The sequence below is a fragment of the Tamandua tetradactyla genome, chromosome 5 (assembly GCF_023851605.1).
Source record: "Tamandua tetradactyla isolate mTamTet1 chromosome 5, mTamTet1.pri, whole genome shotgun sequence".
In the NCBI taxonomy this organism is placed as follows: Eukaryota; Metazoa; Chordata; class Mammalia; order Pilosa; family Myrmecophagidae; genus Tamandua; species Tamandua tetradactyla.
The window spans coordinates 44,507,283-44,534,925 of NC_135331.1; the positions used below are offsets into that span (position 1 = coordinate 44,507,283).

Below are 27,643 nucleotides of genomic sequence, written 5' to 3' on the forward strand. Positions count from 1 at the left end.
GGTTGATAAACTGGAAGGCTGGTATATTAAATCATCAGTCAGTTGATTGCATCTGTGGCTGATTACATCTGCAATCAACTTAGGCATGTCTCCCACAATAAGATAATCCAATTAGTTGACAGCTTTTAAGGGAGAAGAGGGACTCTTTCACTGCTTCTTCAGCCAGTGAGTCTCTTCTGTGAAGTTTGTCCAGACCCTTCATCAGAGCCACCAGCTTCACAGCCTGTCAAACAGACTATGGACTCTTCCATTCCCATAGTTGAGTGAGACACATTTATAAATCTCATGTTTACAAATCTCTCCTGGTGGTTCTGTTTCTCTAGAGAACCCTGGCTAACACAGGTGGTAGGCTAACACATCCTCTGCAAACTCTGGTGCATACTCATCCTTTCCACGTGCAGGGGTGGGTCTGCTCTCTTGGCCCAAAGTTTTTTGGCTCCACACTTAAGCTTCCAGGATTCACCTTTGAAGTCATTTTTCCTTCAACCTTTCTATTTTAGTCCAGAATGGCAGAGGTCCCAACCATCAGACAATAGGACTTTCAGTAAATTCTTTCTAGATAACTTCATTTCCAAAACTCATTCATACTGAAATGGCTGACTGGTTAAATCCTCACAGGGGGCTCTGTTCTCTGGGGTCTCACTTTCTGGAAACTCAGAATTTTCCAAACCATCAATTTCTGGGTATTTTGTACCCAAGTGTTCAGTTCTCAGCTCATCCCTTTCCGCTCACATTTTACTATAAGTTGCAAGAAGAAACCAGGCTGAATTTTCCACATTAGTTTGGAAATGTCTTCAGCCAAAAATCCATCATTACCTTCAACTTCTGTCTTCCATCTGACACCAGGACTTGATTCTGCCAAATTTTCTGCTACTTTAAAACAAGGGTCACCTTTCTTCCAGTTGGCAATAACACATTCATTATTTCTAAGGCCTCATAAGAAGTACTTTTATTGTCCACAGTTCTACCAACAGTCTCTTTGATACAATATAGGCCTTTTCTACCAAGCTTCTATAATTCTTCCAGGATTTTCCACATATCCATTTATAAGATTGTTCAAACATTTTTGATATTTGCAAATCATAGTACTCCACTTTTTAGTACCAAAATCTGTTTCAGTTTTCTAAAGTTGCGGAATGCAATATAGCTTTTTCCATGGGGATTTATTAGTTTACAGATTTACAGTTCTAGGGCCATGTAAAATGTCCTAATTGAGGCATCAAGAGAAAGATACCTTCTCTGAAGAATGACTGCTGACCTCCTGGGTTCCTGTATTACATGGAAAGGCACATGGCCAGCATCTGCTGGTCCTTTGCTCCCAGTTCTATTGCTTTCAATTCTGATTCCAGTGGCTTTCTCTTTGAGCATCTGTGGGTCCTGTATGAGCATCCATGAGGTGTTTCTTTCTATGCTCTCTCCAAATGTCTCTGTTTCTGTAGGTTTTCTGCTTTTTTCCTCTCATAAAGGACTCCAATAAAGTATTAAGACTCACCTTGAATGGTCTGAGTCACATCTCTATTGCAACAACCTAATCAGAAGGTCCCACCCACAATAGGTGTGCACCCACAAGATTGGATTAAAAGAACATGACTTTTCTGGGGTACATAATAGCTTCAAACTATCACACATGGTGAATCATTTCATGAGCAATAAGAGAGGTTATTCAAGTAAAGGAGACAGGACCCTGCCTAACACATTCAACAAATATCAGCCAAGGTTCACAGTTGAACGGCAGTGAGAATAGTAAGAATATTTGTGTTAACTTTTCCTCCAAGTCCCCTCTCCTCCTTACTCGTCCGTTCTCTGCCCTTCTGTGACCCAGGAGGCTAACTTTTATGTACCGACATACCCAGGCATCCTTGTGCCTGATTTTCTACTACTAGTGAGAAGCATCAGCAGCAGACTGGCATGTAAAAGGAAAGAGAGATTTGGATATTTATCACCCCTGTGCTGGTTTGAAACTCTTATGCTCCCAGAAAAGCCATGCTCTTTTAATACAATCTTGTGGGTACAGACTTACTGTGAGTGGCATCTTTTGATAAGGTTGTTTCCATGGAGATGTTACCCACCCAATTATGAGTGGGTTCTTTTGATGATATTTCCATGGATATGTGACCCTGCCCATTCAAGTCTTAATTAGTTTACTGGGGCCCTTAAAAGAGCTCACAGAGAAAGAGAGCTCAGAGACCACACAGAGAGCAGAGAGGTGAAACCAAGACACAGACATTTGGAGGTGCTAAGATAAGAGATTAACACCTGGAATCTGCCTGGGAAAATCTAAGTGAAGAACCACAGATGCTTAGGGTGAAAGCCACTGGAAACAGGAGCTGAGAGCGCTGTTTGAATCCAGAAGCCGGGAGAGAATAGCAGAGGTCACCATGTGCCTTCCCATGTGAGACAGAAACCCCAGACACCATTGACCGTTCTTCAGAGTTGAGGTATCTTTCTCTGGATTCCTTAATTTGGACTTTTTCATGGCCTTAGGACTGTAAATTTGTAACTTAATAAATCCCCTTTGAAAAATACAATCCATTCCTGATATATTATTGTATTCCAGTAGATTAAGCAAACTGAAACAACCCCCAAACCCTTCTTTGCCCAATTTTTTATGGTTCCAACCCTGTTTGCATACAACTACTCCTATTAGATGCCTCCTCTTCCAAAACTGCAGATCTTGCTGGTTCTAATTAACACAAATTTTACCTTTTGCATCCTTCAAGATCAGAAATAGTAAAGTCTTACTGCTGTTGTTAGTCCCTGGGTACTTAGCCATCCCTAGTTTGTTCCCTTCACCTGGTCACACCTCTCTTTGGTCCCGTCTTAAATCCTTTTAAGTGTGCCATCTGTTCCCTGCCAGGATGCTGACTGATGCATTGCTTGTTCTAACCCCAATCAGTATGCTCTCCGGCTGTGTTAGTTTTTCTGTCTCCTAGTATCCTGAGATAAAAGGTGTGGCTTATTCTTTCCTTCTCAGAGTGAGTCACAAGAAAAAAATGTCTACATAAAGTCATTTTTTCTTCCAATACTATAGTCATAAAAATATACTAGATCTGCATGTAACTTGGGAGACATCTCTACTATGCTTTTTGACCTAGCCTTAATTTCCCATGGGGGTGACATATCCTTCAGAGTATTTAGCCTCTCTTCAAAATTTCAAAGTTTCCATATGTGTTTATGTAACTGCTTAGCTCTGTTCTTTGTTGCTCAAGGGAAATTTGCTACACTCTGTGGAAGCTGTAGTGTCCCATCATATTACATAAGATGAAAACCTGACCCCATTCAACTGCCAGAGCAATAGCTAGAGAAGACATTAAATGAGAACTGATTTTTCAGTCCGGAGATTCCTTTCCATTCATGAGTCCTTGAGGGTTTCACTAAATCTGTACAGACCATCATTCTTCAAAAGGAATATAGTTTTTCTCCCCTTAAGAATTATTCTGGACATTAGAAATGTTTCTAAGAGTGAGGAGGAACAGAGGAAAAATTCACAAGCACAATATTTACCTTTAATAAGAGAAAGGGAATAGAATGAGAAGATATAGAACATGTTTCCTCCTTAATATAGCTGTGAGTGAGATCTCCAGAGGCCCTGACTTGAGAAGTGCAACAGACTAAGAATCTCTATGACCATATTGACTTGAAACGCATTCTGCAGGCCCCTGTCCCCTCTGATGCTCTTGGCCACCCAGGAGGGAGTGAACTCCCTACATTTTCCAAGGAATCTCACATGCAAATATGTTCTAGGCTGAACCATTGATCCATTCTTTCCTTCCTTCAACTAGTATTTGTTGAGTTCCTTCCATGGGTGAGGCCCTATTCAAGGTGCTAAAGATACAGAAATGAAGTCCTTAACTTCATGAGTTTATACTCCAGCTGGAGAGGCAGACAAAAAACAGGCAACTAAATACATTAATGCATACATATTTCTGTGGTAGAGTGAATTAGATACCCCAATTTAGAGATGTCTTAACTGTAATCTGCATTCTTATGGGCTGAACCTATTATAAATAGGATCTCTTGAAGAAGTTATTTTTAGTTAAGGTGTGGCCCGACTTTACAAGAGTGGGTCTTAACCCAGATTACTGGAGGCTTTGTAAAGAAAGAGCCACAGAAGTCAGCAGAAACTGGGAAAAGAAAGGAGAGGTCATTGCCATGTGATGGGAAGCAGAAATAAAGCCAAAAAACCCTAAAACAGCTGGCAGAATGCTAAAACTAACAGAACCTTAACGACTCTGAGAGGAGGCAAGCATTCTAGCCCCTGAAACTATATGACAGTAAATTTCCATTGTTTAAGCCAACTCATTTGTCATGGCAGCATGGCAAAGTAAGACATACATATATATACAAATATATATATTTATGTACTATTGGTTAATATATATATTATAACCAATATACTATCAGTTATACTATATTGGTTAATAGTGTATTGGGTAACCAATATGTACTATTGGTTAATGGAAAGTGTTTTGAAGCAGTATTACAAGGTACATTTATTATAACCAATAAATATCTTAATAACGTTGATTTGCACAAAAGAGTTAGCATAACAGGCTTGAAACTGCTATCCTTAGAATGAGCTGCTTATAAGGTTAGCCCTTGGCTGGTATCCAGGACAAAATGGTAAACAGTTCTTTAAAGAGATAAAATACTTTCCGAAGTATATTTGGCTCATTGTGCCTAAACTGTCTGTACTAATAATATGGTTTATACTAAACATCTTTTCCTTTTTGGAGTCTGGAATTTTGGTACATACTAGAAAGAAGGTACCCATAGGACCAGCCCCCAGTAAAATCCTTGAGCACTGATTCTTTAATGAGCTTTCCTGGTAGACAACGTTACACATGCATTGTTGCTGCAATTTGTTGTTGGAGGAATTGAGCATTTGTGACTTCACTGAGAGAGGGCTCTTGGAATCTTCTTCCTTGTTTCCTCAAGAATTCTTTTTATATACCTTTTCCCTTTGTTGATTTACTTGGTATCCCCTCAATGTAATAAATCATAGCCATGAGTACAACTGTATACTGAGTCCTTCTAGCATATCAATGAAACTGGTGTGGTCTTGAGGACACTCATCACCAAATTGAGGGCTCCAGAATTTCTAGCAACAAGAGGATTAGGGGAGGCAATCAAGTTTTAAGATGGTGATAGGGTAACTTAGAATGCTCCCATCAAATTGGATGAGTCTCAATAAAGCTGTTAACTAGAGAAAAGAAAGACAAAACTAAAATGCTGAAATAGCACCTAAAGGAGAGTTAGGGGATGTGAAAGTCATCCCAGTTAAGACACCCTGGCACTGGCATAACTTAAAAAATTCTGACCATGCATGAGTTCTCCCTTTACTATTCAGTAAGCTCCTTGAGGACAGGGGGTGTATTGCTAGGTCTTTGTGCCTTCATGCTCAGAGAATGTCCTTTTGTAGTACAATGAAATGAATGAACATTATACAATTAAGATAGCAAGGGCTCACTGGAATACCCATGGTTACATAAACCAGCCAGTTGTTTATAAGAAGTTTTAAACCTCTCAATTTTCTTTAACTTTGTTTTGTGAGCAAAATAGGCCTGGTTTTGAGGCTTAGTGGTACTCCATTATGTTTACTTGGAGATTAAACAATAAAAAGGAAAGAAATTTCCATCAGTTTTGTTCTTGTGCCTTCTCTTGGACACCAGTTTATTTAATTGACAATGACCCTTTAAAATGAAAAGGCCTGGACTTCTGGCAGCAAGGTGGATGTTAGGGGTAAGGAATGGGTGTGTCCACCTGAGTTTGTAAAGAAGAAGGGATTTATAGGTGGGACTTCTGACCCACCTCCAAGGCAGATGGAGATGTTGATTCCTAGTCAGCCTTCTTCATCCTGGAGTTGGGATTATTTATTCCCTTTTTATTCCTTTATTCCTCACCTTTCTTTTTCTTTTTTAATGCCTTGCTCCCTTTTTTGTCTCTATACTTTCAAACTTCTCCCTTTCTCTCTTCTTCCTTTTTCCAATCTCCTCTTTATGTGTCATTCCTTCTTTATACCTCTGTCACTCCTTCACACCCACTCTGATCTTTGTCCCTTAATTCTTACCACCTTCTCTCTAGCTTTTCCTCAATAATGTCATCTTGATTCAAGCACTGAACTTCCACTTGGCTAGGCTTTGGACTCTACTTTCAGCTTATGCTGCGGACTTCCCTGAAACATGGTCTGCTTACCCTGGAGCAGAATCAGTCCTTTCAGTCAGCTGAAAACAGGAAAAACAAAACCAACTGTGGTGAGAGCCTTCCTGAGCCAAGTATTATCTTCCTCCTGTTGCTAAAACTTGAAGAATGTATTAAAAGATGACACCACCATTCAGTTGAGGTCTCTAGAACATTAACACCTTAAAAAGGACAGTGATACATGCTTTATCACTATCTGTATTTTTAGTTGTAGTATTTGTCACCCCTAAAGATAGAATCACCATGTACTATAGTAAACACGCTGCATTCCTGAGGATGTCCCTCAGGCACTGGAGAAAAGCACTTAACCAAGCAGACTGGCGTCATTAAGAATTCCTGACTCCAGCCTCGGCTGGGCTGCCAGGGCCATTCAACAACCCTTGTAGTGGTCCTTAATAGCTGCCACTTCCATTCCCACCTAGGAAAGTCTGACAAGCCTTCACTATTCTCAAGACCTTTACCTTAGGTCCATAGTTCTCACGTTTAGCAAATGAACCTCTCTCCTACTTTATCAAGAGAACTGATCGGACATACACAATTTCACCTTACAAACTTATCTATTCCCATAGTTTTCTTCTCTCCATGAGTCACAACAATAAAGAGTTTCTTTTTTAATTAAAAGCCGGCCACTTCACCTGTACCCTTGATTTTATCCCCTCCTGTCTCTGGCACCTTCTTTTATGAATTATCATCTCTCATAAAATCATCAGTTTTTCCCTTCCTATTACCCTTTGCATGCAATCTATAAATATGCCCAAGAATTCCTTCTGGAACTTTATACCAGAATTTTATACTGGAAATTTGCTTCTGGAAAAAGCAATCTCTTATGCCCTGCTCACCATCCAATGAATCTGGCTATTGCTCTTCTTTGCTTTCCTTTCTAGTAAAATTTCTGGAGTGGTTGATATGAGGAAGTTTATGTTGTATATATATGTTCCAAAAATTTTTGGAACATTAGGTTGTATATTAGTAACAGGGATTACTAATCAGCACCAGGTTTCCTCATGCTATCAGGTCACCATGAAGTGGCAAGAATAAAGGAAAGGCCAGGAGATATGCAGAGATGCCAGCCCACCGTGGCCAAGCCCTTGAACCACAGGTAGTGGCTGTTTCCCTCCAGAATTTTTGTATTTGGACAAAATAAAAAGCCTGATTTGAACCAGTGAAAGTTTGACTTTCTGTTGCTGGAAGTCAAATGCATTCCAAACTGGTACAGGAGTTCTGATATGTGCTTTCTAGAATAACTCACTGAGATGTATAACGAGAATTTAGAACAGTGCCTGACATAGGACTGACACTCAAATAATTATACATGAATTTTGTGACTTTTGTGAATGAATGAATGACTAAATTAAAGCATTTTTAAAAACAAACATTAACCCTTAAAGCCTTATGAATGGGTTCAAAGTTTAATTTTATATTCTATAGAGAGGGCAGAGGATATTTCCTGAGTGCTAAATTGAAATATAAGTAATTTGGGGTGTGTGAGTATATTTATCAATAGAGGCACTGGTGAATAAATTTTGATTAAACTAATACTTTGTTTTTTTAAGGCAGCATGGTTGTAACTACAGTAGATTAGGAATTTTCTAGTCTGTCACAGTGGATTGTTAAAATTGGGCATAAAATCTTTTTGTAAACCCAGGGATTACTAATCAGCACTTGTTTTCCGGGCTCTTGTTGTTAACTGCTCATCTGGCTAAATACCAATATGGTTAATCATGTCCTGGCTGCCCAAATTTCCATGTTTTTAACAAAAGCCTTCATTTCCTGGGCAAAGCTGCTCCAAAGTGTTCAATAACTGAGGCATAAAGGCTGAGTTTTCAGAGGAATGGGATATTTCCTGAACAGGAGACCAGAAAAGTATAGCTGTCAGGTGTAACTCAAGTGCTCTAGAAGTAAGACTCTGATTACAAAAAAGGATGCATTCCCAAAGAATTGTACGTTGGAAAAATTAAAGCATCATGCTTTCCCTATATACATATATTAGCATCCCAGTAAGATTTCATTTTTAAAAGAATTTTATTAAAAATTTGAAAACTGCTGAGAGGTCAACATGATGGAGGAGGCTTGCTCAGAAACACAATATTCCCTGCTTTAGATCTTTTAAGTATTAAGCAACGTAATTTATGTGAAAGCCTCTAGCACCATGCTTGACACAAAAGTTAATAAACGTTAGTGGGAGGGAGGAAGGGAGGAAGGGAGGGAAAGAAGGAGGGAGGGACTTAATTATAAGTAGGTACACCAGATATCTTCAATTTCCCCTCAAGACTCACTTCTTTTTTAAGTTTTTAATTTTGAAATAATTGTAAACTTACAGGACAATTGCAAAAATAATACAAACCTTACAGAGAGAACTCTAACATATCCCTATCCTGCAATAACCAGATCCATCAGTTTTAACATTCTGCTACATTTGCTGAATAATTCTATTTATCCATCAATAATCCATTTTCTGAACACGTGAGTATAAGTTGTATACATCATGCTCCTTGAACACTTGATACTGTCATGTACATTTCCTACAAACAAGAATATTCACTTATGTAACTACCTTTAGTGCAGTTATAAAGTTCAAGAAATTTAACATTAATAGAAAGTCTATATGCCAACCTTTATGTAAGTCCCAACAATAATGTCCCTTTGAGCCTTTTATCCTCCCTTGCTAGATCCCATCTAGGCTCATGCATTGCATTTAATTGACATTGTCTCTGTTGTTGGTTTTTTAAAAAATTTTTGGAACATATATATACAACATAAACTTCCTCATATCAACCACTCCCAAGCATACTACTGAATGGGATTAACCACACTCATAATATGATCAATTAAAATATTAATTTTATATTTTATAGAGAGGGCTGAGGATATTTCCTGAGTGCTAAATTTAAATATAGGTACACTTATCACCTTCTATTACTAAAATTTTCCCATCTCCCTAAACAGAAATCCTTCCCCCCCCCACCCCCTGCCCCTGTACATACAAGATTGCATCTATATTTGTCCCATCATCACCCCTACCCGTGATCTCTATTTCTTCATGTGGATTCAATCTGTTGGCTATTGTTCTTTCCTTTCTATCTGCAGAATTCTCTTTAGCATCTCCTCTAGGGTCAGTGAATTTCCACAGCTTTTGTTTATGTGGGAGTATCTTATGTCTCCCTTATTTGTGAAAGACAGTTTTACCAGAGATAGAATTCTTGGGTGGCAATTTTTTGCTGTCAGTACTTTAAATATGTTATTCCACTGTCTTCTTGGATCCATGGTTTCTAATGCAAAATCAGTACTTAATCTTTTATGTGTGACACATTGCTTCTGTCTTGCAGCTTCCAGGATTCTCTCTATCTTTGACATTCAACAATTGGGTTGAATAGAACATGCCACAGCATGGATCTAATTGGATTTATCCTGTTCGAAGTTTGTTGAGCATCTTGGACATGCATATTCCTGTCTTCTGTTAAATTTTGGAAGTTTTCTGCCATTATTTCCTTCCTCCTCCTCTATTTCTGAAGAGAAACTTCTGGGACTCCCACAATGCGTGGATTGATATACTTGATGATATCCCACAGGTTCCTCAGGCTCTGTTCAATTTCCTTCATTCTTTCTTCTTTCCATATCTCAGTCTGAATGACTTCAATTGTCTTACCTTCAAGTTCACTGATTCTTTCTTTTGCAGCTCTAATCTGCTATTGAACCCTTCCAGGGAATTTTTAATTTCTGTTACTATGGTCTTCAGCTCTGTTTACTTTTCATAATTTCCATCTTTATATGGGTATTCTTGTTTGTTTTTACCTGTCATTTTCCCAACTTTCCTTAGTTCTCTGTCCATATTTTCTTTAGAGTTTTCAGCATAGTTAGGACATATTTAGGGCAATTTTTTAAAAGTATGTACCAGGTCTGGTCCTCCCTGTTGATTGTTTCTCGTGCTTTAATCTTCTCTTTTGCCAGGGCCATAACTTTGATTCTTTGCTTGTTTTGTAACATTTTGTTGAAACTTGGACATTTTGATATTTTAAATGTGTTACCGCTGAAATGTAGACACTGCAAGGTCTGTTCCTTAAGCTTATATCCAGCAAGTTTTATGACAGAGTCTTCCTTGAATGCCAGGAGCTAACAAAAAAAAGCAAAGAGGGAAAAAAAAAAAAAGAAAACACCTTTCCCAGACTTTGTGGATCAGTCTGTGCAAGTTCTCTTTCAGGACTTATCCATACAATGGGTTGATAAGAATAGCTCCAGGCCAAAGCGTGGAGGCCCTTTGATCCTTTCTGTGCATTCAGCCTGTACATGTGGCCCTAGGAATTACCCCGTGTTTATAAATGCACCTTCTTCCTTAGGATACAGCTTCCTCAGTATCCTAGGTACTGCACTGTATGTCTTACAGTTCATACAGCCAGCAATCCCTTGTCCCAGGCAATACAATTTGACTGACTCTCCTTCCACAGCATTCTTTAGGAGAGCTCTCTAAGCTGCCTTCTATATGCATGGCACATTCTGGGGTAGGGAGTCCCGCAAACCACCACCAGACAGAAGGGGACAGCATGTGCATAAGGGCCACTCTGCTCCCTCTGGAACCGGGACCAGGGATCTTACTGGGAACGCAGGCTAGTTCCACACCAAATGCATGAGAGGTAGGGGGCTGGGGGAGTGGGAGTGGAGGTGGCTAGGGAATCATGAGATCCCACTGCTTTTTTGTGGGGGAGAGGGGTTGCATGGTCTGGGAACCAAACCCAGGTCTCCCACATGAAAGGCGAGCATTCTACCACTGAACCACCCATGCACCCTGAGATCCCACTGCTTTTAACTGCAGTCCTTTAACTGTTTTCTAGATCCCTATGAAAGATGTTTCTGCTAGGTTTCACTGTTTGTTCTAAGTTTCTATAGGGGTTTCTATCAGACCTCTGAAACATCTCACTATGCCATCTTCTAGATTCACTTTTCATCCTTCTCCATTCAGCTCTCTGCAAGAGGAGGCTGATCTATTTGGACGTATCACCAGGGCTGTCTTACTGTTGGACTTCCTGTTAGTTTTGACAAATAGAGAGGACTGGTGGGTGATTAGAGGACAAGACGAGGAAGAGGTTAAGGTATTTATTTCCCTGGCCCCTCTCTAAGGCTTATTATCTTCCTTCATCAAAGCTTACTGCACTTCTTAAGGCAACTCCTCCACAGATGCTCTGCTTCTAGCTTCTGTAGCCATATTCTCCCTTATCCCTTTGGGGCTGGAGTGGTAACAGCCACACTGCTATTAATTCCAGGTTACTGCACTCTTCCTGTGCTTCCTCTATGTCCTTCCAACATTTTTCAATGAATTATTCTAAGTCCAGATTGCCATTTGGGACCTGATTGAAATAGTGAGTGGCTGTATAACCTTTGTTTGGCCATCTGGAAATACTCTTTACCCTTTTACCCTCTGCTCTGTATCCCAAGAGGTAGAACTTCAAATTGGATTTGGCCAATGGGCATCACCTCAGGAGATCAGAGAGTGGAAAGAGATAGAGAATAAGTTATTTTATCCCCCATTAGCCTTCAGTTTGGCAATTGTTATGTTCCTCTACTTAAGAGCCCTGGCGCTTCACTTTGCCCTTCCAACTCTGCAAACAGTAACAATTCCCAGCGCAGCTCATCTTCGGGTACTTCACTGCCCTTTGTTCCCATCACCCTGACCAATTTTTGTGAAATAATCCCTTTATTAAACTGCCCTCAATTACCCATAGGGTGTGTCATCTGTTCCCTGACAGGACCCTGATTGACACAATGGGTTTTAAGACTTGTAGCATCAACGTGCAGATTGGAATTTTAGTCGCTACCAATAATTCATTTTATAAAAACATTCTTTATTGAAAATCTTCACACACATAAAGCCCATACATAGTGTACAATCAATGGCTCACAATATCATTACATAGTTGTGTATTCATCACTATGATCATTTTTAGAGCATTTGTATCACTCCAGAAAAAGAAAAAAGAAAAACACATACAGCCCATACCCTTTATCCCTCCCTCTGAGTGACCACCTGTTCTAGTTTGCTAGCTGCTGGAATGCAATATACCAGAAACAGAATGGCTTTTAAAAAACAGGAATTTAATAAGTTGCTAGTTTATAGTTCTAAGGCCAAGAAAATGTCCCAATTAAAACAAGTCTATAGAAATGTCTAATCAAAGGCATCCAGGGAAAGATACCTTGGTTCAAGAAGGCCGACAAAGTTCAGGGTTTCTTTCTTAAGTGAGAAGGCACATGGCGAACACAGTCAGAGTTTCTCTTTCATCTGGAAGGGCACATGGCGAGCAAGGCGTCATCTGCTAGCTTTCTCTTCTGGCTTCCTATTTCATGAAGCTCCCGAGGAGGCATTTCCTTCTTCATCTCCAAAGGTCACTGGTTTGTGGGCTCTCTGCTTCTCATGGCTATGTCATTCTTCTCTGCTGTCTCTGAATCGCTTTCGTTCTCCAAAATGTTTCCTCTTTTATAGGACTCCAGAAACTTATCAGGACCCACCCAAATGGGTGGAGAAACGTCGTCACCAAATCCAGCTTAACAACCACTCAATTAAATCACATCTCCAGGGAGATGATCTGATTACAGTTTCAAACATACAGTATTGAATAGGGATTATTCTGCCTTTATGAAACGGGATTTAGATTAGAACATGGCTTTCTAGGGGACATACATCCTTTCAAACCAGCACACCACCAGAATTTCAATTGACCCAATTTCCTACCCTTTATCCACCCATTATTCATTTCTTTTTATCCTTATTTTTTTACTCACCTGTCCATACCCTGAATAAAAGGAGAATCAGACACAAGGTTTTCACAATCACATAGTCACATTGTAAGAGCTATATCATTATATAATCATCTTCAAGAATCAAGGCTACTGGAACACAGCTCAACAGTTTCAGGTATTTCCCTCCAGCCACCCCAATATACCTTAAACTAAAAACGGATATCTATATAATGCATAAGGATAACCTCTTGACTCTATTTGAAATCTCTCAGTCACTTAAATTTTATTTTGTTTCATTTCTCTCTTTCCCCTCTTGGTCAAGAAGGCTTCCTCATTCCCACAATGCTGGGTCCTGGTGAATCCTGGAGTTTTGTCCCAAGTTCCCAGGGGGATTTACAACCCTCAGAGTCATGCCCCACATAGAGGGAAGGGCAGTGAGTTTACCTATCAAGTTGGCTTAGATAGAGAGATCATATATGAGAAACAAAAGAGGTTTCTCTGGGGGTGACGCTTAGCCATAATTGTAAGTGGGCTTAGCTTTTCCTCCGCAGAAATGAATTTCATAGGGGAGAACTCCAAGATCGAGGGCTCAGCCTATTGATTTTGTTGTTCCTACTGCTTGAGAGAATATAAGAAATTCTCCAAACGGCGAAGTTGAATATTTCCTCCTTTCTCCCCAGTCCCCCAAGGGGACTTCGCAAATACTTTTTTATTCACTGCCCAAATTACTCTGGGATATACCAAGGCACCACACTAATCTGTACAAACCAACAGGATCTCACTTCCTATTCAAAATTCCATGTACTTACAATGTTCAACTAAACTGACCATACAGGTTAAATCAGGTAATGCACTACCCAAAATACAAATTTCTCACCAAATAGATATCTCTCCCTTTGGTCTCACACAGAAGTTGAAGTTTTAAAATATGAACCATATCATCTTTTACCCTGTATTCTGATTTAATTTAGTCCAAAATGACTCATTTTTATAATGTCTTTGTAAAGCTATGAGACTGTTTAAATACAAATAGCCGAAATGAAAACAATGTTTCACCTTTTTTCTTCCTTTCCTCTCTGAAGACCCATAAAGCTCACAGAGCAGGAAAAAAAAAAAAAAAAAAGATACATCGTTTGGTGTTTTGTCCAGTCCAGGCTGGATATATAGCTAGGAAGGGAGAAAGATGACAATACAGGAGTTGAAAAACTTGCATATGAAAAAATCAGGAACTGCAAAATAAACAATATGTAGCAAACAGAATGGTAAATCGTCAACTATAGAATACATTTCTACTACAGGATGCCTCAAAGACTTAACGCTACAAAGCAACATATATAAAATTGGCTCTTGAAAATTCAGCAAGTCAACTTGCTGAATGGTCTTACATCCCATTTATGGAAGTAAGCTTGCTCAGTTTAGAACTTGGGAGGCATAGATATAAAAGGAGTAACAGAAGGACACACCATGGCTCTATAATCCATGATTTCTAAATCATTCCAAGTGAGAATAACATGCCTTGTATTTAATGACTTTTGGAGAACATCAGCCTATCTCTCCTGATCACTATCACTTAACAAATTAATCCAATTTAAATATGTATTGAGAGTCCACTTGTAGGAGGCAGTGGATTAGACACTGTGGACATAGAACTGGAACGGCCAGCAGGGCAAGCCGTTGTGAGGCTGTGGTGTCACTGAGGAAGCCATAAGCGATCTGCAGGTGCTGCCCTGCATGGCCGAGTAGCCAATAGTACACGTGGAGGTGTATCAACATAGCAGCAGCACTACAAAAAAAAAAAGACAGAAAGCTGAGCATTAGGAAGTTACTAAATAGACATAACATCATGTTTGGTGATTACACACTGTCTGTGTTTGATGATCATTTTCTAGCCAAAACGTGCAGTGCGTACACGTTGTTGACACAGAGTTAAAAGTTAAAGCCCTACAGCCCATTGATTTGAGCATGTACTATTGCACTTCACATCTTCCAACTGAATGAAGATGGTCCCAGCAGTTGAAAATTTGGAGGAAGAGACAGAAGATATAATTGCAGCCAACCACTGGCTCCTGTAGCAGGTGAATTCTATGGTCTTTGGGGCAGCCTGGTGTGTGATCCACAGCTCCTGGATTACATAATGACTATCTTGCTGCTTTCAGACAGAAATGTCGACAGCACCTCGATAAGTCAGAACTGCATGGTGCTGCTGCCGGGTCCTCCAGGAACTGTGAAAACAACTCTGTGTAAAGCATTTGCCCAGAAACTGACCATCAGATTTTCAAGCACGTACCACTATGGCCAATTAACCGAAATAAACAGTCACAAGCTCTTCCCTAAGTGGTTTTCAGAAAGCGTGAAGCTGGTAACTAAGATGTTCCAGAAGATCCAGGATTTGATTGACAGCAAAGACGCTCAGTGCTTGTGCTCCTGGAAGCGGTGGAAAGCCTCGCGGTGGCTCGTAAGGCCTGCAGGGCAGACTTGGAGCCCTGGGTGCTAGCCGCAATGCCATCCTGCCCCAGATGAAGCAAATTAAAAGGCATTCTAACGTGGTGATCCAACAGCACCAAGGGGACCAACATGGCCTTCCTGGACACAGCCCCCATCAAACAGTACATAGGGCCTCCCCCAGCGGCAGCCATCTTCAAAATGTATCTTTCTTGTCTGGAAGAATTAATGAAGTGTCACATCATCTACCCTTGGCAGCAGCTGCTGACCCTCCAGGAGCTGAAGATGATTGTATTCATGGAAAATAACGTGTGGAAATTGAGTCTCCTTTTAAGTGAAATTTCCAGGAAGAGAAAAAGCATCAGGAGCTGGGTCCTGCTCTGCCTCCTGACGCATGTGCCGTCCGGCGCTCCCACCGTCACATCCGGTGCGTCATCATCCGGGCTATCACTATTCAGGGCTTCCTGTGCTCCCTGGTGCACGCTTTGGTTGCAGACGTGGCGGAGCAATTTGAAAAAGAAACTGTCTGCATTTGAGCCCGGGTGCCCACCAGGCAGGGGTCTGGTGGGGAGAGGCCCAGTAGGGCCCTCCTTTCCTCCGCAGCCCTTCTAGGACATCACTGTTACTGGACTAAGGCGGTGGATTATTCTGCCATATGTGCTCAATAACCAATTCCTGAGACACCAGGGTTTTAAAAAGAGAAAGGGTTTATTACTAGGTTTGTAGTAGGAGAGCTGGTGGCCTAGCAGCCCAAAATCTGTATCCTGGAACTGCAGTAATTTGGATAGTTTTATTAGCGAAAAGGTGGGCAGGGTTTAGGATAATGAGCACAGTGGCCCCAGGTGATGTGATTAGAGGTAATTTGATTATTGAGCAGGTGCAGATTGTAATATGCTTAGTCACAGAATGTATGAAAGAAAATGGTGGAATGAGGTATACATGACTTGTAGTTTAAGTCTAAGCTACTGCACATGTCAGACAGGCCCAGTGTGGTTAGATCTTGTCTTTGTCATCAAGATAATTTTGGGCTCCAGGTGGGTTATTTCCTGACAGACCCAAGACCCTTCAAGACCCTTCATTAACAAACATTAGGGGTTGTCTTTAGTGATTACAAGACTCTAAAGTTGAATAACTAGATAACTAGGTATACCTGAAGGTTAGTCACAAGGTTTTTGCAGTCACAGGGGCAGAAGATAAGTCCTGTACAACCATTATCAGAGATCAAGGCAGCTGGATTACAATTCAGACATTTCAGGTACTTCCCTGTCTACTCCAACATAGCAGAAAGCAAAAAGGAATGTTTATAGCAAAATCATCTCTTAAATCCTGATTTATCAGATATAGCACTTAGGATGGTGTCCAGCATTGCCGCATAAAGGGAGCTAGAGGGGACAAGACTTTAAAATGAAGTCAGGAGGTAAACAGCCTGTCGTCTCTCTGCTCAGAAGAAAGTTCAGGTGGCTCTTTCGATTTTGGTTGCCTCTTTATGAAAAACTGCCCAAATGTTCATTCCCACCTCACTCCCTGTTGATCTGGCGGATAATGTTAAGTTTTGTTAAAAACAAGAGAAAGAAGAATGTAGATCTTTGAGAAACTCCATGATCCTAAAAAAGAATATCATCATAGCATTTTTAAATATACACATCATGTAAGAGATAAGGTAGCATTTGTTATGTAATGCCAGTTTGTTTTATTTAATACAAATGTGGCTTGGAGACTATTTAATGGAGAAGAAAAACCTCTTCCTATGTTTTTCTCTGTTAAGTCTAGAGAAAAAAGAACTGTAGGGGATGCACTCTTCCTGTTATCAGCCAGTCTGTTTGGGGAGGTGCAGAAGCTTGGCTTAACTTGGATTCTGTTTGCCAATTATACCTCATAGCCAAGCACGGCCACTTGGTCTCATACTTTTTTCTGCTGGTTGTTTTATTTGTTCAGTGATGTTCTTCATATCTCAAATTAAGATTCACATTAACAGAATGTTAAATAACTGACATATTTCAAAGAATATCATGATTGCTTTAATCTCATACTAAAATAAATTTCATATTAGTGTTTTGTACATGAAGTCCATTTTTTAAAGAATGTGATATCTTTTGTTAAACAACTTTTTAAATATTAAAATCCTTTTTTTTCCTTTTAAAAAAAATGAATGAGTATGGAAAAAACATACACTGGTGACTCAAAGTCAAAGCAGAATACAGTTGCCTTGGGAACATGGAAGTGGTCCTGAGTGAATCATTTTATCTAAGACTAATTCTTCAGTTTGAACCCAGTTCCATTTCATTTCTGAGAAGAGAGAGATAGCAACTCTTCACTAGCTTTTGCATAATGCATCATCTCATCTGATGATTTCACTTTCCTGCTCTCTATCCTCCCTGCTGATCTGCCTCCATTGCCCCAGGGTGGAGGTCCCAGCTCTTCTCTTCTACAAATGTATTTCACTGGGCAAGTCCAAATGGATATCCAAAGTTTTGACTCTGGTGTGCCCAAGTTACTGTGTGAAGGAGGGAGGATGGCCGGACTTCATTATAGCTCCCCTTTGCAGGAGTGCTTCCTGGACTTATCATCTCTCAACAAAGAGGAAACAGTAATATTTTAGAGGTGCACTTTGAACTAAATGAAGGAGGTTATTTGTGACTGAAAGCAAACAGCCCTGGGCGATTACTACCCCAGGTCCTGCCTGGTTATCCCAAGGACTGAGGAGATCAGGAACTGTGTAGCCCTTTGCTGCACCAAGTTTAGGAATTTCCTGCCTATGGGATAAAACCCCAGGTCTTAAGCTGGTATGGCAGGTAACACATGCAAGCAACAGCCCGGATGGGGGCCTTTTTACCTGATTTTGCTCACTGTGGACACTGGACTCTTGACTTCTTGGTATGATATCCAAAGGAGTTCTTTAATTTGGGACTTTGTGAAAATAGCAAAAGGTGATGACTGAAACCACACTCAAAAGAGAACTCTGGAAGGTTAATTATACCTGGTTATATTCAACTAACCATAAAGGGTTATATAATGGGTGGTTTTATTTGTCTCTAGTTGACCCTCACTAAGAAAATGGTACTAACCTTTAGCAGTGTTCCTTAGTGTGCGTCTCATTATTTGATTCCTAGGGGTCTGTGCTGGGATGCTCACTTTCTACCTCAGGTTTTTATTACTGATTGCAGATAGTTCTTAGCTTCTGAATGTTAGCCTCAGGAATGGCTGGTGTTGGGCAACTGCTCTATATCTGTGTTGGGCAACTACTCTATCTCTAGAATTCCTTGGATATGCATTTCCAAGGATCCCCCTCTGTGTGTTCTGCATTTTTTTTTGAAGCTGTAATGGAGGAGGATATAGGAAAAATGGATTAAATGTCTTTTGATATGAAGGATTACTTCCTCTTTGGGCTCTGAAAATAAATCCTCCATTGCATGGATGCGTCGTTGCCATGATGCTTCCTGTGTAATACCAGTAACCATCCCTTCTTGGTAAGAAGTAGGCATTTTTGCTTCATCATCATGTAACCAGTCAAGGCCCTCACTAACTGGTTACTGCTTATCTTTCTCCCTCTGCTACACACCACACACCCTATTCTCTAACCGTGGCTACCTTAATAACTTTTCATGCATACATTCAGTCTTTTCAGCTGTTATGTTCCTTTCCCAATTTCTGGGTAGATGTCTTCTGGGTAGACATCTGTTCATCAGGATCTCTGTGAATCCTACCCCAATTCCCTGGTAGAATGGGTTCGGTCCCTCCATTTACTCTCACCTTACAACACATATACCTTCTCTCCTGTACAATACCTACCAAGGTAAATTATAATTATTTATGTGTCTACTCTCCATCAATGAGATATTCCCCCTGAGGGTAGCAGTGAATCTCAAAAGTGGTCTCAAAGCCCAGGACATAGGAAGGCAGAAGGAAGACGCTCTACAAATATCAAAAGAGTTATTATAGGACAGGCAAGAACTAGTAAAACTCTTCCCTAGCTGGCAGGGGCAGAAATTCTAATGGAACAAAAATCTTGAAAATAGTCCTGAGATTTTGTATCAAGGTTCTTAAAATTTCCAAAAGAATTGGTACCAATTCCATACCTGAATGTGCATGCTTAGGAAATGTCATGTGATTGTGAGGATAATTTTTTTATAAAAGTCACTCAGTTTCCTCTGCTGGGAGCACTCTTTCCTATCCACACCCCAAATCATCACACCCTTCATAACCTTTCAGGTTTCAGTGCTTCTATGCTCTGAGCTTCCTCTGTCATTGCATTGTAAATAATGGTTGGGTTACTTAGCTGATTTTTTCCTCGAAACTATGAATCTGTGAATGACGGTCATCACTTTATCCTCAGTCTTGCAGGATGCCTGCTGCATAATCAGTGCTAAATATTTCTTGAATGAATGAATAAATGAATGAATGAATGAGTGAATTTCCCTGTTGGTTTTGGCAGGGCTCTCAAAAACTAGGGTAACTAAATATTTCCCTACGTAGTTTAAGCAATGTAGTTCCAGTTCCTTTTAAAGTTACTGGAGCAAGTCATATGAATATGATGAATTTGGCAAAACATTTAGAACCTTGTAAAAGAGAAGGCATTAAGTCAATGTAGGTTATGGTAGCAAACCCTGAAAAAATTTCCCTGCTGACTTTTATGTACTTAAATGAGAGCTATTCTTACAATGATTTTAATGATTCATTTGTGTTGCATCACATACCTTAGTAGACAAGAATATTTTTGCTGTTTTACTCACCAGAATGTTTTCCCAAAGCAGCTTTCTGAGAGCAGCAGAACAGCTTAGATGGTGTGAAACAGTTCTTCACTGCTCCACAGTGATATTGCTGGGAGGAGAAAGTTTTTCTATCCCAATGTCCCACAGACGATGGTTTGCCTTTCATTTGGCAACCATCATTCATTTCAGATGGGAAGGTTATGAACAGGCAATTTGGAGAATTAATACTTAGGACAAATGCATATCAGAAAAATGTGTTCCTGTCATTTTTTTTTTCCTGATTGGCAAAAGTTAAAAAGATTTACAATATGTATATATAAATACTTATGTATAAGTGTTTATAATATTGTAACGAGATGTGGGGAAATGGGCCCTCTCACACCATGTGTGGAGGGGACTATAGATTGGTACAGACCTTCCATGGAGGTTAACTTTGAAAATAGAAAGATTTAATCAAAATTGAAAGTGCATACTCTTTGACCCAGGAATTCCATTCATAAGAATCCATTCTTTGATGTGCCCACAAAGATGGTCTAGATATGCCTGCAAGTACGGTTGCAACTTTTTAAAGGGAAGTAATGGGATTTTGTGACAAATGGAAAGAGCCCTAACTCAGACAGATTGGGCCAGAGAAAAGGGCTGTGGAAGCTCTGCAAGGATTGTGGGCTTTCACCCGGGGACCGTGGAGAGTCAGGAGGGGCTTTCAGGAGCAGAATCTGTAGAAAGAGGGGCCACCTCCTGGACGGCTTTAGCACTGTCTTCTGTACAAGAGAAATACCTCGCTGATGGCCCTAAATCATTGAATACAATGAAAATCTTCACTGAAACCTCTCAAATATGCACCAGAGAGAACTCCATTTATACCTCACAGCTAAAGTTCCTAAAAATCCTTTCCTCCTGTGTATCGTTCTCATCTCTCATGTAGCAGCAGCACAGATCCTTCGTGCTTCTCTCTTTCTCTCACTCACTCAACTCCCTGAAAGTATTCTACACTCAGATTGCAATTATTTTTTAAAAAATTCCCACCACATATTTGATTTCATTTTTTATTTCATATACATCTGTATAGTTTTACATGATTATAAATATGTTGGCTTTATTTTTTAGTGCAGTGTTTTCTTTTTCCTTTGGTCTTCCCTTTGTTTTCTCTTACCACCCTCTGTATTCGTTTTCTTTTGTTGTGTATGAGATGACCACAAGCTCAGACGCTTAAAATAACACCCATTTGTTTTTTTATCATTTCCATGCGTGGCGCAGCTTAGCTGGGTGCTCTGCTTAGTATTTCACAAGGCTGCACTCAAGGTGGGGTCTGGGGTCTGGGACTGGGATCTCATCAAAGGCCTCTTCTAACTCACCTGGTTGTTGGCAGAATTCACATCCTTGTGGCTGTAGAACCATGGAGACCTGCTTCTTTAAAGCCAACAGGAGAGAGAATGTGTATCTGATCTCAAGGAAGACCTAAGCCCTCGTTCTCAGCACTCAGTTGATTAGGTCAAGCCCGCCCAGAATAATTTCCCTTTTGATTAGCTCAAAGTTAAACTAATTAGGGCCCTTAATTACATCTGCAGAGGCTCTTTACCTTTGAATAAAATGGGTATTTGAAAATGCTAGTGGTCAATGAGAGGGAAGATTAAGGGTATGGTGTGTATGGGTTGTTGTTTTTTCTTTTTCCGGAGTGATGCAAATGTTGTAAAAATGATCTTGTTGATGAACACACAACTGTGTGATGATATTGTGAGCCATTAAGTGTACACCATGTATGGAAGGTAAGTGTGTAAAGATTTATCAGTAAAAATATTTTTTAAAAAAACCTCTCAAAACCCCTAGAATGAGCTAAGACTAAGCATCAAGGGATTGAGAAAACCTTCTCGACCAAAAGGGGAAAGAGTGAAATGAGACAAAATAAAGTGTCAATGGCTGAGAGATTCCAAACAGAGTCGAGAGGTTATCCTGGAGGTTATTCTTACGCTTTAAGTAGATCTTACCTTGTTAGTCAAGATGTAATGGAAAGGCTGGAGGAAGCTGCTTGAAAATGTAGAGCTGAGTTCCAGTAGCCATGTTTCTTGAAGATGATTGTATAATGATATAGCTTTCACAATGTGACTGTGTGATTGTGAAAACCTTGTGTCTGATGCTCCTTCTATCTACCTTGTCAACAGATGAGTAGAACATATGGAATAAAAATAAATAATAAGGGGAACAAATGTTAAAATAAATTTAGTTTGAAATGCTAGTGATCAATGAAAGGGAGGGGTAAGGGGTATGGTATCTATGAATTTTTTTCTGTTTATTTCTTTTTCTGAATAGATGCAAATGTTCCAAGAAATGATCACGATGGCGAATATGCAGCTATGTGATGATATTATGAATTATGAGTATATATGTAGAACGGAATGATCAAAAGTTAAGAATGTTTGCATTTGTTGTTTTTTGTTATTTAAAAAAAATTTTTAATTAATTAAAAAAAAATCTTTCCACCTTTGCCATTTAACATAGCATAATCATGACAGTGATATCCCATCATATTCACAGGCTGGGCCTAAATTCCCCAAGAGGGGATTATACAAGGGTGCAGGTCTTCTTAAATTTCTGCTTAACATCCTCCAACATCATCCTCTGAATTAGTTCCCTGTTGTGACTATAACAGATTTCCACAGATTCTGTGTCTTGAAACAACCGAAATTGATTATCTTACACTTCTGGAGTCTAGAAGTCTGAAATGAGTCTTACAGGACTGGTTCCTTCCCGAGGCTCTAGGGGAAAATCTGTTTCTTGGCTCTTCCAGCTTCTGGTGTCTTCCAGCATTCCTTGATTTGTGGCTGGCTGCATCACTCCAATGTGAGGGAGGGATGGACTACCAAAGACAAGCGAAACCTTTGGGGTAATGGATCTGTTCTTTACTTTGACTGTGGCGGTGGTTTCATAGGTATTATACATATGGCAAAAGTCATCCAAATGTATACCTTACATGTATGCAATTTATTATACATCAATTATACCTCAATGAAACTACAAAAAATAAAGAGAGGGGGAATGTGTCCCAGGAAGAGAAGTAATCAGTTTTATGAACAGATAACTATACATGTATTATATGTGTGTGTGTGTGTGTGTGTGTGTGTGTGTATTTTTTCAACTTTGCTATTTGTGTATAGTTAAATGGGTCTAATTTGGGAAGAGTTGGCATATCAGGATCGGTCAAAGAGGACACCCTTGTACCTAAATGATACTTTTAATACCCTAGATTATCTCACAAAATTCTTAAAATTAATACTTGATTTTATTCTCTCTCCTTTTTTTCTTGCTAGTTTGATCAATTTTCTGCTCACTCTGTTTTATTTTCTTGTGCTAATATGAAACTGCTACTATCTTTTTTCTTCTTGTTAATGGTCACCTCTACTCCTATGCTCATGATAAGACATATTTTTCTCTACCATTTGAAAACAAGCTAGCAATTATTCTCACAGGATGAGCTCTGAAACAGTACAAAATAAAATAATACATTTGTTTCCTGCCTCTCCCCTCTGTCTTTCCCAAAGGAGAACTTGGGAACATTTATATGCAGACCTCTTCCATTCCCTACCATCTAGGACTTCCACAGATGATTTAATACTTTTACTTACAATAATAAAAGAGCCCTTGCAGCATACTCCTTCTGTTCTAAAAACCCTTGTTTAACATTACTAATACACAGTCCCAGTGAGTGGATCATTATTTAATAGCCAATATTTATTGAATACTTATTATATGCCAGGCACTCTTTAAGAAGTTTATATATATCATCTAATTTTTACAACTCTGTGTGGGTACAATCATCATCCCACATTACAGAAACTGAAGCATAGAAAGGGTAAAATGCAAAATCACACAAGCAGAAAGAAATAGTCAAGATTCCAACCCAAGAAGTCACCCCAGAGTCCATGAGTGTGGCTGATATACCAGCAGCCTGAATATCACCTGGGAACTTATTAGAAACAGACCCCATCCCAGACCTACTGAATTAGGATCTGCATTTTAAAAGATCCTCAGATGAACAGAATGTCCATTAAAGTTGATAAAGTCTGCTTTATGCCATATTGAGGGGTTATTGACTACATAGTATATATATATACATACTCTGAACTCTCACATATCTATAAACATCTTTGCTCTCCCAGTCAGGTGAATGACAGTTTGGCTGGGATGAAATGTTTGGGCTGCAGTTTCTTTGCTTAGTTATCTAAATTGCCAATGACAAGTGCTATGAGATTCTGACTTTTTCTTTTGTAGATAATTTTTTTTCTGTTGTATAAGCATGTAAGGTTTTCTCTTTATCCTTAGTATTTAGGAATTTTACCAGGATATGCTTAAATGTGTGTGTTTTCTCATCAGTCATTCCTGGAACTTGTTTGAACTCTCTCAATTTGCAGACTTAGATTTCTCTTTATTGTAGGGAAATTTTCTTCTAATTTATTTAATTATTACCTCTCCTCCATATGTCCGTTTAACTCCTCTGGCACTTCTATTTGTTTGTGAGGTACCCTTAATGGAGCCTGCAAATCTCTTACCTCCTCCTAAATTATTTCCCTTTCTTTAATTTTTGCTGTTCTGAGATGACCCTTCAATTTGACTCACCAAATCATTAGCAAATCTGCTTCAATGTATCTATCTATCAAATTGTTTAGATGGAAAATCACATTGTTTGTTCCGGAAAGTGTATCTGTGTGTGTGATGATTATTTGCACCTCCTTAGGTATACTATTTCTTTCATCAATTTTTCATCTATCTCCTTCAGTAGCTCAACTTCATTGGGTGTTTGTTCTTCTATTCTCTGAAGACTGGATCTCCTTCAAGGTGTGTTTACCTGTTCCTTAGGACTCAAATCTGGTGGCTGGAGTGGTCTTTGAGGCAACATTCCTGCAAGTAGTGGACAATGGGGCATCTGTTCTCCAGTGAGGCCATAGCATAGAAGCAGGTAGGATACCAGGCCCCTTCTGGGGCAACTGGAGGAAGCTTTCTTGTTCCTCAGTATACTGGAGTCTCCCAGCTTCATCTACCTACTGGCTCTAGACCTCTTTGGAGCCAAAGCTATGTGAACACTCACTTGGGGACTGAGACCCAGGTGCCTGTGAGCCACAGATATCTGAGGCCAAGATTTTCACAGAATTCCTTGCTTTCCAAAGTTCTCAGTAGTGGGGCCTGTGAACAGAAAGAATTCTCCAGCTGCTTCCCCAACTCACAAAGTACAAATTTCTTCTTGCAGGAACTTTCAGGAGCCTAAAACTTCATAGAGTTATTTGTCTAAGAATACACAGACAGGTTGGAGTTAGAAGTGGAGAAGAACAGAGCCATGTCCTCCTCCCCAACTTCCTATGATTTTCTTCTGCACTCAGCATTGTTTCTCATGGCAAAGGATAGCTGAAAATCACCTATCAAAGGGTGTGGCTAAATATATTATATTATATCCATTCATGAAATACTGTATAGATACTAAAAGAATTGGATAAATCCATTATGCACTGATTTAAATGACATCCATGATATATAGGGCAAAGAAAAATAAAGGTAATTGCAGAATATAATGAATTCTATGGTCCCGTTTTAGAAATATTCTATGTGTATATATACACATTCTGATTGCTTTAATCAAAAATTAGTTTTTGAGCAAAAAATTTTTGCAGATGAGTACCGAGATAATTAATAAATCATAGCACATATTAGAGAATAAAGATGCAGGAATGGAAAGGAAAGGAACCAGGGAAACAACTAGGCCTCAGCAGCAGCAGGTCACAGACCTTCTTTTTAGATACCACCATTGAAGTGGCTCAGTTCCCAACTCCCAGTCTCTGACCCTCTACTGGAGACAGATAATCTCATTGCCTTGGCTTGGTCAGGTGTTCATTCCTGGGACAATCAGCCATGTTCAAGAAGGGGAGAGAATATGTAGATGAGAAAGACTTTCCGTAGAACAATCTCTTTGTACCTTGGCCCACTCCCAAAGAAAGGAATGTTATTGGGGCCTGGTAGCTACCACACAAGGAGTCTGTAACAGTGTATAAACACACACACACTCACACACACACCCATATCTGAATACCCATTAACAGCTACTTCTAAAGAATGGGGATGGATGAATAGAAGGACAGGAGGATCAGAGTTTTTATCTTTTTCTTGAAACACTTTAATACTATATATTTTTTTTACAGTGAACATTATTAGAGGAAAGAAAGAAAAAGAAGGAAAGAAGGAAGGGAGAAAGGAAAACAGAAGGCATTCCAAGCCCCTACAATCACTTAATATTTGTCTGTAGGAAACAGAATCATTTTCAGCCACACTCTACATTTCTTCCAAACATGGAGAAAGATATTCAACCCCAGTCCAGAAGCAGGATTCACTGAGACTGATAAATCTTCATTCTTCCTGGTCTCTTCTGGGCAGAGGAGTAGCACAGTGACCCAACCCAAACAACAGGTAATCCTTAGTAGTTAACAATGTGGTGTAGAAGAAATGTCATCGGATTTAGAGCCAAAACACCTGGCTCCACCCTGTACTTCCTCATCTGTAAAATAGGGATAATAACCACTACTTTCTCTTTCCTTCCAATCTGTCATTCATATGTATGGTAGTAGTGAGAATGAGATAGTATATGTAAAAATACTTTATGGAATAGAACACTATGCTCGTGGCGTCAGTTCTGTTGCTGCGTTAAAAACTATCCCAAAACATAGTGTCTTTAAGCACCTTTTTAGTATCTCTCATGATTCTGTGGATTGACTGGACTCAGTAGGGTGGTTTGTCTGCACTGTGTCATGTCGTCTGGAACTGCAATCACCTGGGGGTCTGGAGTCAAAGACCACTCATTCGTGTAGCTGGCTGTGAGCACTGTGTGCTATCTATTGGTTCAGCCAGGCTGTTGACCAAAAGAGCCTCGATTCTCCTCAATATAGCTTCTCCATGTGGCTTGGGCTTCTCACAGTTTAGAGGCTGGCTTCCAAGAGGCAGGAAATAGACCACCACTCCTCCTAAAAGCCTAGACTTGAGAGTTCCAGGGTATCACCTCCACTATACTGTGTGGGTTAAAATGGATGACACATACAAACCAGATTCAAGGGTTGTGTAAATAAGTTCCACCTCTTGAGGTGAGGAGCAGCTTGTGCATAGAGGAAGAAGAGGAATGGATGGTGGCCATATCTGAGGACTAGCCACCCCACCCATACAAGTCATGGAGACCTTGTGGACATTCCATAAATACTCCACAATGGTGATGTCACTGTTTAAGTTCTAACTCATGACAGAAGTGTCCTGCCTACTAATGTTCGGGAAAATATCCTGTACCTTCACATTCTTATCAAATTCTTCTAAACCAATCTAGAAACAAATACTTTTTTAATTTACTTTTTTTAATCACACAAATGTGCAGACTTTTCTATTAGGAGATTTCAAACAGTATGGACTTATGCTGAAAGATCTTTTTAACATTCTTTTTCTGCTTGTCCCTCTTATCCCATTGCTGATCCCACAATCTACCACTACTTCTCGTAAAAGAACTCACAAAACTCACAAATGCTCTCCCCCCCCATACACTCCTC

At 39.7% G+C, this 27,643-nt stretch overlaps 1 pseudogene; it reads left to right on the plus strand.

Annotated features, from left to right (window-relative positions):
* The first annotated feature begins 7,256 nt into the window (after positions 1-7,256).
* Positions 7,257-15,981, plus strand: LOC143683082 (pachytene checkpoint protein 2 homolog pseudogene; annotated as a pseudogene).
* The last annotated feature ends 11,662 nt before the right edge of the window (positions 15,982-27,643 follow it).